General features: G+C 41.4%; 1 protein-coding gene across 2 annotated transcripts in view; it reads left to right on the top strand.

The window, feature by feature from the left end:
• The window catches only part of il1rapl1a (interleukin 1 receptor accessory protein-like 1a), a 233,804-nt gene that overhangs the window by 166,847 nt on the left and 54,675 nt on the right, over positions 1 to 12,282 (top strand). The gene's annotated exons all lie outside the window — the stretch shown is intronic.

Here is a 12,282-nt window from a genome sequence, read left to right as displayed (position 1 = left end):
CCACAAACGCAATATTAATCAGAATGCTGCGTTTAGACTTGTGGGGGAGCATCTTGTAAATATTTTTTTGGGGGATGTTGACTTCCCCTTAAAGTGTAAAATATATTATTGATTAATTGAGTCATAATGCAATTGGGGCAAACATAATGTCGGCTATGGGAATCCACATCCACTCAAACCTACTTGATGGCACAACTTCTACAGGCAAAATTATTCTGATCATTGTATATAAACTACTCCCAAAAGTTAGGGACATTTGCCTGTCAGGAAATCGTCAGGATGAATCCAAATGCACGACTGTGTAACCTTTTCACATGAAGTTAATTTAGCCTGCAAGCTTTTGAATGCACATGACCCACTGCTCAAACTTTCATAAGGTTTTCGCAACTTGCTTTTCTCTACAAAAGGCCTGCACATCGAAATTCGCTAGAGGTGTTTGATCCATAAATGGACAACACAGTCCTCTTCATCATTCTGTTCACACTTCCTAACAATTGATCAAAAGCAACAGCTTCAAACATGTTCTTATAGGCAAGTGGCCACTGAGCGTGGAGTGTCTGGAATAGTTACAGGATGGCAAGGATATGGACGTCCTCAGAAATGTATTGATCATGAATCAAACGCCTGTTGTGAATTCTCCTCATTCAGCTTCTTGTTAAAGAAAAATTTGGGCAAAAAGTACTGAAAAATTGAACAGGTTGGCATTTGCATTCAAACGTTTGGAGAAGGAAAAATAAGCTCATGTGTAATGGTTACTGTGCATTTTAAGTTCATCCTGACATTATTATCCCAAAGCCGAATAACAACTTCTTGTGAGTAGTGTATATATATATATGTAGATCAATACATTTCCCAATTAATCCAAAATGTGCAATTTAAATGACTTTGCATCCCTCGTGTTTTCCAAATGGCAGTGAGTGCTAAGACCCCCTGGGCTATTTTGTCAACAATGGTGAGCCCATATGGCGCATGGTTCCATACGCTGGTTCGCCACATGGAGAGGCGGCCTCTGCCAATCGCCATTATTTGTCTTCTTCTTGACGTGAGGGGTCAAAACATGGCCGGGCACGCATGCAGCCTGGGCGCAATAGCCTGCTGCTTCATTTCTGAGCACATGCTGCCAGGCACATGGTGCGGGCCTCTCTGGTGAATGGTGTCTGTCATGGCGAGGCACATCACACAAGATGGAGAGGTCTGGAAAGCCGATGAGGTGCAGATAGGGAGGGTGGGGGTCTAGACAAAGACAGCGCAATGATTCACAGCGAGTTAAGCTTTTTGTCTCCCACCTCACGCCGCCAACGCAGAGCAGATAGCTGGGTGCACAGTTGGCTGATCAAGAATGAAAAATTGGTGCCGCTGATAAACTGACAGGCTCATCCTCGCATGTCAGCATAGCCATACATGAACAGGTTGCACAATGCCAGGCCCTTCTGCTGTCTGTTGTTTGTATTGTTTGATGCTGAGGAAATGTGTTGCTGTTGAAACCTCCAAAAATCGGACGCAATACTTTCTCCAGCTTAAAACGGGGACACACACGGAAATTTGTATCCTTAGTGTTGTTTTGTCCCACACAGGTTCCGTCCCCGGAGCTAGAACTAGAACGAGCTTGAACTTCCTGCTTTTGTGTCTAAGAATCATCGGAAATGTAATCAGACCATACCCGAGCTGAATCTTTATTATTTTCAGAAAAATTGTCCTGATTGTTCATTTTGAAAATCTGTTAACCTTTATTAAAGGCTTTTATGCTGCCGTTTGCTTTCTGGAATGATTGCTAATCTACCGAGTGAGAAATTACACAACCAAGTAAATCTTTGTGTATGCCTATGTCAGGAAGATCTCTGTGAGCAAGCTGTTCTGCACATTAGCAATGGGGCTAATGTTCATAATAGTCACCCTTACAAACGTCTAGCGTTACACAATAATCCCAAGACCCACTTGTTTTTCTTTTTTTTTTAACAAATTAGTCAATCACATTGACAACACCTAATAGTACATGTGACTTGGTAAATGGTCACTCACTTGCATGGGAGAGTGTCAGCCACTAAAAACAGACAATTCCAGAAAGGAAAGAAATATGATGTGTAAAATAATTAATCATTCTTCATCCTTGGGCCATATTGCGAAAATGTGTTTACACTGTGAAGACAAATGCATCCCGTCTCCTTTGAAACGTAACACACGACATTCCACCTTTGTTTATGAGTCGCTAGCATATATGTCAGTTAGCTAGTTGATGGCTGGCGAGAGATACTCGGGTCCCAACCTACATCACTCAGTGGTCCTCGTCAAACAGATGGACTCTAATGCCCAACAGATGATTCAAATCAGACTTGAGAAGATGAGAATCATATCAAGGAGTTCCGAAATATAAGGCGTGCGTTTCCTTTCAGGCATTCAAGAATTGACGTTCCACTGCATAGCCTATGTGTGTGCGCTCGTCTGTGTATTTTTGTGTGTAATAGTACAAATGGGCAGCCATCGGTCAATGCCGGGCTTTTTGGCCGCAGTGGCTTTTTGGCCGCAGTCCTGGCAGCAGTTTGGTTCTAGCTTGTCCTTGTCTGCGTCTGTTCAGGGTGATTTAGCATCTCGTGCCGGCCTTGGAGGCTCTGGGAGAGCGAATGAGAACAATAGACGTGAGCAATGCGGCAGCAAAGTTCCACCGAGAGGCACTTGAACTCCTTTGATTGTCCCATTACACTCTTGTTTTCGCTCCATGGCCATCTGGAGTCAAGTGATGGAAGTCCCGCAGATTGAATTGCAAAGTTCTGCAAACCTAATTCTACAATCAAATTAGCTGACGTAGTCAGACGGCGCTAGTGCAGAGACTTATTGCTATCCTATTGATCGTTGTTTTTAGATATTAATGTGGGCTTACTGAGCAAGTGCTCTTTTATCTTGTGCTGATTTTAATGTAAAAGTTGCCTTGTATTAGCCCCAATTGATGGCTGGAGGTGTCATCGACTTGTCATATTAATTTCTACTTCAAATAACCCAGTAGTAATTTAAAAATAATTCTGATCTTATCATTCACACATGGACATCAAAGAGCCCATCTGAACTGAGTTGCTAACCAAAACAGAAGCACTGATTAAGCCTCTCAGCTGAATTAATATGCTGCATGTTGAAATCTATTTTAATATCTACCTTATATACTCTAGCTTGTATGCTTGATCTTTTCATAAGTCAAGTGGGTCATATACAGCTTTTTATCAAGATCTCACTAATGACATCACTGGGTCTTTTTAGGTTTAAAAAAAATGACAGCAGAAGAAAATCTACACTATATTATGCTCTGATCTGCCACAGACTCCCTGTGGAGTGTCCCAGACCAGGTCAATATTTGACAGCAACGATCTTTGTCTGCACACAACTTGTCTCTCCCTCTAGTATTTATTTTTTGTTTATTTCATCCCCACTTCCTTAATATTTGTCGAGTCACGCCCCGAGCAGCTTTATTGAGGTGCTGTGGCAGATTTACGGTGGCCAGAACCGATGGAGGCCAGCCCTCTAGGATTTTTAAGTTGAACATGGAGGGAGATGAAGTGGGAAGGTGATGGGATCTAGTGGAGGGGCAGTAAAATGTGTGCAGTACGCAGGAAGATGAATAGGCAACCCTGCCAAGAAACGCAAGGAGCCATTTTCATCTTGTTGCCACGGCCATTGCAGTTTTCAAAAATGGCCCAATCACAACTAGCTGAATTGAATCTTGAGATGTATTGCGGAATGACCGAGAATGGTCAAACAAGAGAGAGGGTATTTTTAGTATGAGGTTTAAGAAAATGGCTTTATTATTTTTTAGAAGGCGTCAATGTCATTGGATATGGAAGCTATTAGTTACCACATCGCATTTGAACAATACTAACTCAAATGAAGACTGGAGAGGAAATGTAAATATTTAGATTTGGAATAACTTGTTCTAGAGTCCCAGTCACTATCATCAAATCTTTACTGACTGGATATGTGGTTTTAAGTAAAATTATGAATTCTAACACAATAAAGGCAGAATTTCGTCATAAGTCACAACTGCTGTCTGCTAAAGACGGAAGGAAAGTCAGGTTGCTGTTACACAAATACAGACATTGAGACATCAGTGTTTGTTGTTACTTTTGAGGTGGAAAATAAACTGTTGATTCATCTCGTCGTCGATTCTGATCTCATCAGCAACAGCATATCCACATTGGTGACCCCGACGTGACCATTGTGTCAGAAAAAACAACCTCGCAATGCCCACGCTGTTAAACGCTAATCAAGCAGCAAATGTCCCTGCCCAACGTCACCACAAGTTAACCATTCTGTCATTTATCCATTGTCGATAGCAGGGTTCACCTATTCTGGTCCTCGAGGTCCGGAGTCCTGCAGGTTTTAGATGTTTCCGCCTACTAGCACACCCGATTCATATAATCAGCTCATCGGCATGCCTTTTTTAAAAACATTTCCTGAGAGAGCTCAGTATTGTTCATTCGGTAATCTTACCGATTCGACATGTCATCATCTTTGCTTTCTCTCTTTTTTTCCCCTCTTTTTCTTTGTTTTGTATGTGCGTGAGAATGTGCATGTGTGAGTGTGTGTGTGCATATGTGCGTGCGTGTGAGTGTGTACTAAAAATCCCATATCGTTCACCTAAACCGAATACTTCAGAATCCAGCTAGAGTCGTGAGGTTGTCAAGAGACCCGGGGAAGGATCAAAGAAAAGAAAGAAAAGTGAAATTCAGCACCGACCAGACATCACCTACTACCCACCAGTCTCATCGGCATGCCTGATAACGATCCTGATCTTTAGTATCAGGTGTGTTGGTAGGCGGAAACATCTCAAACCTGCAGGACCTCGAGGACCAGAATATGAGAACCCTGAGCTATAGCATATATTTTCAACTAGGTTGTGTCTTTTCACAAGAGGCAGACTCCTTGCATTTGCAAGACAAATGAAGACGGACAAAAAAAAAAAAAAAAATCTAACCAAAAGGGAATTTAGGTCTTCACTTCAAACACTTGACTGAAAATGAAGAGATTACTACATAAATCATGCATCTCATTAAAACTATCACGCAAGCGTAAGATAAATGGCACAAACAGATTCAAATGCAGGACTCGTCATACAGGATACAAATAAAGTTGCTCATTCACAACAAGCAATCGGGATTCGAGACACAAACAGCAATAAGAAGTCTACAAAAATTTAACTAGAAGCAGCACTAAACATAACTGCCCAGTCTTCCACGTACAGTACATGGTTCCCAACATCTTTTTGTGCATCGTTTTACTTAAATCAATACTTTGACGGGAAGACTTAGAAACAAATGAAATAAAACTCCAAATGAATTTGTTGCAATTATTAGGAATTTCTCTTCAACAATCCAGTCCCATCTTAGGGTAATAATGCAAGGCAATTAAAAAAACAAAATTGTGTTACTTTCTGTATGTCCATCCTACTTTGTAATTTTCTTTGGGTTGCCGTCATTTCAGAAATTCCCACTTGCCAAAAATAGGATTTTGCAAATGGTAAGTAAGATATTCCGTTTTTCTTTGGCAGTTGTGAAGGCTACATTGTCTCATTTACGAGCCTGTCACCGCATATTACGCAGTGCGAGCTCGTGCGTGACAATCACCAGGAGCCACAAACCCGTATTTTGAGTAGGAGCTGTTGTTGTCTCTTTAATGCAGCTCTATTTTTGGGGGGAGTGTGTAGACTTTTCTACTTCATTATTATTTGGCCTTTTCCTCTTCTCTCTCCGAAGACATTTGTTATTTTACCAATGTGTCCTTATTTTCATCTTTCATGGCACTGAGACACTGGACAAGAAAAGATTACTGCTTGCTGATTGGGTGTCTTGTAGCGTGCGCTGCCATCTTAAAATGTAGTCATGCATTATGACAGTTGTATGACATGGCATATTTTCACCAATAACTCTAAATGTTCTGAGCATTGGTTAGACATTCGAGAGTTGAGGTTCCATTGTTACTTCCTGTTGGATGCATTGCTATTATCTCCCGTCAAGACAGGCTTAAAGGATTGGACTCACATACTTTACTTTCTGATATTAGTGTGAGTCTCTGCACTGCTCAGGTCACACGCTCGCGGGGCAAGTCGTCACAAACTGTATGATAATTGTAACTGATTGAGGACTTTACTGTCCCCCAAAGCAAACAGATGGACGCATTGGAGCCGAAAGTAATGAAACTCCATTATTTCACAGAGCGGGACACAAGAGCGTGAGAGACGACAAACATCGCTCCGCTTACGTGTTAGCCATCTGCAGAAGCGCTGCGACTCAGAAGATGGCTGATTTCCCTCGCCCTGCTCCCATCTATCTTTATCATCTCCATCTTAGTAACACCCACAATGCTGCGAGCGTCTTGTCGGAACGCCAGCGCCTAGGACGCACATTTTTCATTTCAATCAGGCAGCAATTAGCAGATTTGCTTGTGCAGCCAGAATAGATCCGAGCAAATCTGCGGATTGGCTGTGAGCACAGGAAGGTTAATGTTTATGTCAACCTTGGCGCTCATTCCCACACTCCAATGTGCAATGTGTTGACTGTTTTCCCGTTCCAAGTTTTCCAAAGCGATTTCCAAGCAGCGCTAATATCCTTAATAGACGTTTTTAAATTGCGATTCAGCTTTCTTGGATTCGCCATTTATTGCTCGTTTAGGTGCTGCTGTAAGATTAGAAAAACAGCAAATAAAAAAATAAACAGTACCTGTACGTATTTGCTTTTGTCTCCATACACTGCAAAGCATTCTGTTACCATTTTTAATATAATTGATATTGTCAGTTCATTTAACAATATCTTTATTATTGTGGTTGCATACTGTATTTATGTAGAACTGCATTGTGTGTTAATAGTTAAACCACTTGTGCGCTACATGTAAAGGCCTTCATTTACCGCCTTTTTTCTGTGTAGTGACCAGTGAACAGCACTGACAGGGCGCGGCGGACAAGTTGACCTTGCAATTTTCCGCCCTTAAGAGGTTGTATCAGTGGCAGGGTGGCCACGTTATTTTCCAAAGGTTTTTGCGAAGAAACTGGAAAGGATCTAGAGAGCCTGCGTTTTGTGTTCAATATTAATTTAAAGCAATAGATTGTATTCTTTTTTTTTTATAAGGTGATAGATTTGATATATGTTATAATTATGAAAGAAAAATGTCCAACTGAATTAGGAGCAGTAATTACAATCATATCTATCCATATTACCATTACATCATCACAAAAAACATGTCTTCAATGTGCATCATTTTTAATATTTTTAATTTCTTAATGTCTGACTTTATGAGGACAACCCATTAACCAAAACCTAAATCCAACCGTTTGTTTTTGCTCCCATTATTCATGAGCTGAACTCAAAGATCCAAGACATTTTGTATGTACACACAAATGCCTATTTCCTTTCTCTCTAATATTGTTCACAGATCTGTCTAAAACTGTAAGCACTTTTCCTGCGCACAAATCAGCCGGCGCAATGATGACGAAGATGCTGATTAGACAGTATGATTATTGTAAAGTAAAACTGTATATTTTTGAGTGCCCTTATAGTCTGGACAACCTAAGGCAATAAAGGCACACCTGTGCAATAATCTGGCTGCCTAATTAGCATCTTGATATGCCACACCCACGAGGTTTCGGCAAAGGAGAAATGCTCACTGCACAGAAAAAGAAAAAGAAAAAAAAGATTTTGACCGATTTGTAAACAATGTTTGAAAGAAAATAAATGTGTTTATAGTTTTGTTCCTTAGTTGGGTCTTCTTGCCAGGACAGATTCTCATCTGACCTCCACCATGCAAGAAATGGTCATAATGGTGACAAGAAGAGCCCTTTTTTGGCACTGTCGCCATTCACTTTTTGGAAAAAACACGAAAACAGTCACTATAGTGATTGGAAAAGTTGCAAAATATTGTACATCGACAAATTCTCATGTTAAATTGTCAACACTGAAAACACACGTCACTAGTGACGCATGCACAATTGATTTAAAAAAGACTGCGAGAGTGTGGATGTGCAGGATGTGGCACGCTGGTTGTAATTGACCTTGGTTTAATGCAAGGGAATTCAGCACCGTTGCTGTGGTGATAGTTTGAACATTCACTTCTCCCGCCAAATTTTTGCTAATTAGGCCTAGTGGCGCAACAGCTTAGAGCTACAATTAAAAACAGGTTTGCTCTATGTTGTACTTTCTAATGAACATTACTGGTACATACAGATATGAAGTCAGATTTGGTAGTACTGTATTCACTCTTTTGAGCGCTACTCCGGTTAGATGTAACGTCTTTTGCATAGAATATAGCTAAGCAATCAGATAATTCAAAGACTTCATTGTCAGCATCCAATGTGGACAAACGTCGTCAGAAAGCAACAAATGCTTTTGAAACAAGACACACCTTTCTTACATTGCCGTACGGAAGATTATTTTGTACGGTGATTCTATAAAATTTGTCATGTCAGAGCCGTACAGAGGTCAGCGACAGAACCCCACACTCAGGTATTTGTAGAGGTGGGCACTTTAATTTGTCAATTCCCCTCAATGACAATGCCCAACTTTCAGCGAGGACTTACGTATTTTATTTTCGCCGAGTGCTTTATGACATAAACTTCCGTAAAAAAAATATATGCGCTGAGCACCGACTGAAGCAGGTTTACATCTGTCGATCAGGGTCAGTACAGACGGTCCTTCTCATTCCGTGTATTTTTGCGAGGCTTCGCGTCCTAAAGCATTTACGGAAAATGTGGAAGCACTTGGCGAAAGGTGGGCATCGTCAATGCCGGGAATTGCCAAATGACGGAAGTGCTCACCGCTTGGTATTTGAATGACATATGTCTCAGCATCTGATTATTTTTTGTTAGCCAGTAACAATCATTTTTGACAGAACAAGGCCGGAGAAGTTAACGTCAGATGTTAATCGCATTTGTACTGTACTGCGTTTCTTGCATTCCCTTACCATTGTTTTTATGCATACCCGTAACCTACAAAATACTTTCCCACGTTAATTGCTAGGGTGGAACAAGTGAGGGTCAGTTGACATTTTTGTCTTGCCTTTCCGGCATTCCCTTCCACAAAGAGACATTCCGCCTTGGTTATTGCTCTCTAATGGCGAAAAATTGCCAGGTGGAATCAGTTCCCCAATTCCATGTTCCCTTCACACACAACATCAATGTGGAAAATTGCCGGCTTTCCCAACCAGTGTAAAAAGGGATTTCTTTCCACTCGAATCCCTTTCTAGAGTGCCTACCCTCATCACCTTGTCAACTGGCCTCCGCAGAAGACATCATTGAGGATCAGGTGGCTTCCCGAGAGAAAGTGTTGAAGTTGCGGGCTGCCCTCTTCCCTCCTCAGCTCTTCCATAGTTCACCATCCAACCTTTTGCCGCCCCTCTCGTCCCCTCGTCGATAGTGTGACAGTGTTGTGTGCTGAGCACAGCTGTGACATGTCACCTAGCCCCGGCGAGTGGGTGAAATTGAAATTGACATTGCTCTGGAGAGTTACACGAGGGTCAACCCACAGTCACGTCTCCGAATTGCCTCTTGTCACTTTTATGCTCTCTATCTGCCCACATACACACACATCCATTGGTCCACTTTTCCCATATATCTGGTGGATCATCTCAAACCGTTTTTTTGTTGTTATTGTTTCTAGCACGAGACAGCAGCACCTCATTTTCATTCTCCTGTCAGTTCATGTATTGTGATAAAACAAACACAATCTGACCTTCGATTTGTCTCATAGAAAGTTATGGAATTAGAAATAATTAGTTCAAAGTGTTGCCATCGTAAAACTGTTTAAACGACCATTGTTAGTGGGAAAAGAAAGAAAGAAAGAAAGAAAGAAAAAGAAAGAAAGATTTATTTTTTTTAATCAAACGCTCCATTTTGCTTGAATAGTCAAAGGTATAATGTGTAATTAAGGTAATTGACATCACAATTCCACTTCACACATCAAATTTGTAAATATTTTTTGACTACTGTACAAGTGCAAAAAGAATACTGCTTCTTAAACTGGCACTTTTTGCAAATTAGCCACCAATAGACAGAGACAAAGTTCATGTAAGTGGAACATTTGAATTCTTAACGTATCGTGACATGAACAAATCATTTTGGGAAAGCGAAATTAGAAAAGAATGAACAATGAAGTTGAAATAAGAGTGTAAGTAGGCAGAACTGACAACTATGTTCGGTTTTTCAGTGTTCTGCTGCTGCGAGAGACTGATAAGGAGTTATTGGCACCATGGTTTAAGTTGACTTCATTGCCACTGACTTTTGCAATTGTTGGCCTCATTTTGAATGTGTATGCAATTTTTCTTATAGTGGTGCAGTATGGGACCTCAGAGAATACAGATGAATGTTAGTTTAACCATGAAAAAAAATAGCAATATGTTTTAATTAGATGCAAATGTACTGCTGTTTTGTATAGTCATCAAAGAGATTATCTGCTGAGCGGGTTGAGTGAAAAATAGCGCAAATGCAGTGCAAAATTGAAACTATCCAGCTCTCAGTATCATTGTCGTGTGTGTTATTATTACTTAATCCCCTCTTACACTGCCTTTAAATGGTGGTATTTTCCATTTGGACTCCTGTGTGTCAGGGAATTACACATTGCAGGGATATGACTGTTAAGTTGGACACTTTTCAGGGCAGCGTCGCGTATTTTATACGTCAAACACACGATTGTCTGATCGTGGGATGCGGTGTGACGTGTGAAAGCAGGTGTATCCCGCTTGATGTCAAAAATGTATACATTTCAAATACTGTATGTTGAAGGTCAATACAAATAAACATTAGTTCCTCCTAAAAAAAATAATAAGAAGAAATATAATTAAAGAGTTAGAGGTGCAAGTGCTATTTTTGTTAAGTTAGTAAAAAGATTGTCTGCAAAAAGTAAATGAAAAATAGCACTTGCAAATGCATCATGGTTTTATTGCTTTGGACACTTACTGAACTTTAAAACGTAAAAAAATTGTTGGCCATGAGGCATTTCATATTGGACTAAAGGGCACAATATTTTCCCCATGCTTGAAATACCTATGCAACACCACTGTGTACAAGGTGTAGCTTTAAAGGTCATGTTGCAGATGTGCAGAATTTTTGGTGATATCATTCAAGTTGCTTGCAACCCCCCAGTGCCTCAGCTGCTCAGTGACCCGTGGTGCCCGGCACGGTAACTAGTGTGTCAGCAGAACAAAGCGAAATGTTTAAGCGTGTGAGCGGTCGTCATTTTTCACCGAGTCCCGGGCCCGGCGCGGGGGAAGGCTGTGGCGTAATAAATGAAGCGAGAGCAACGCGGCACAGGGCTGACGGGAGAGAGAGAGAGCGATAGAGAGGAGTCAGGGGGTTGGGTTGTGGTTTGATGCCGGGATGCACAGAAACGTGCAAGACAGACACAACACACCACTGTGCGTCACATTCAGACGCTTGTTTAGCGGTCACTTGACGTTAGCCGGGCAAGAAAATGCAGAAGAATGGAGCGCTTGAGCCTTCATTCACAAAAGCTTGTTTGTTCCTCGGGGCAGCCGCCTGTCGCGAGACTGTCAGCCACTGTCTTTTAGTGGCTGTAGTTTTACAGGCCCGTCCAGTACGCCTGCTTCTAATAGACCTTATCAGGGGCCGTTGAGCCGATTCAGCGCCTTGAATCAGTGGCAGACGCTGTCACTGCAAAAGAGCCGTCTGACTGGCTGCTCACTCCACTGCCCAATTAATGTCGTTGGCCTTCCCGGGAAAAAAAAGATGAGTCTTAGAAAGGGAGGCGCAAAGCAAAAGTTTGGTGACAACTTTCTACTAGGCAGAATGTCAAGCATATAACCAACGAAGGGCTTGTTACCTTTCCCAAAAAAAATAAAAAATCCTATTTCAAACATTTCCTGCCTGAAATTATTTGTTGCATTACACATTTCCATTTACAGTTCTGTCACACAGTAGTGTAATGATTCACATAGTTGACAGCAAGCACAGAATTTGTGCAATGGATCTAGAGATAGTACACCTGCGCCTAATCTGATTTCGAAAGACAGTTGCAATATTAGTAATGTAATGTTTCAAATAGCTTACTTTAAAGCAGCTAGCGCAGAGTCAAATCCCATTCACTGCTCCAGTCACAGCCCTCCTTTGACAGACTGATGCCCAGTCCATGTCAGGATGTAGTCCACCATTGCGCCAGATGGCTAGAAATAGCCATTGCTTGTTCATCTACAGTCGTTAACTTCCATGCTGTTGGGGCTGACTTAGTTTCCAGTCAACGCTCTGTTCAACTGGCTGACTAGCCCAGGTGGATAGAATGGAATGGACTGATATTTATATAC

The sequence above is a fragment of the Leptonotus elevatus genome, chromosome 12 (genome assembly GCF_054856555.1).
Source record: "Leptonotus elevatus isolate MCC_2025b chromosome 12, RoL_Lele_1.0, whole genome shotgun sequence".
In the NCBI taxonomy this organism is placed as follows: domain Eukaryota; kingdom Metazoa; phylum Chordata; class Actinopteri; order Syngnathiformes; family Syngnathidae; genus Leptonotus; species Leptonotus elevatus.
This window is presented reverse-complemented; position numbering and strand designations above follow the sequence as displayed.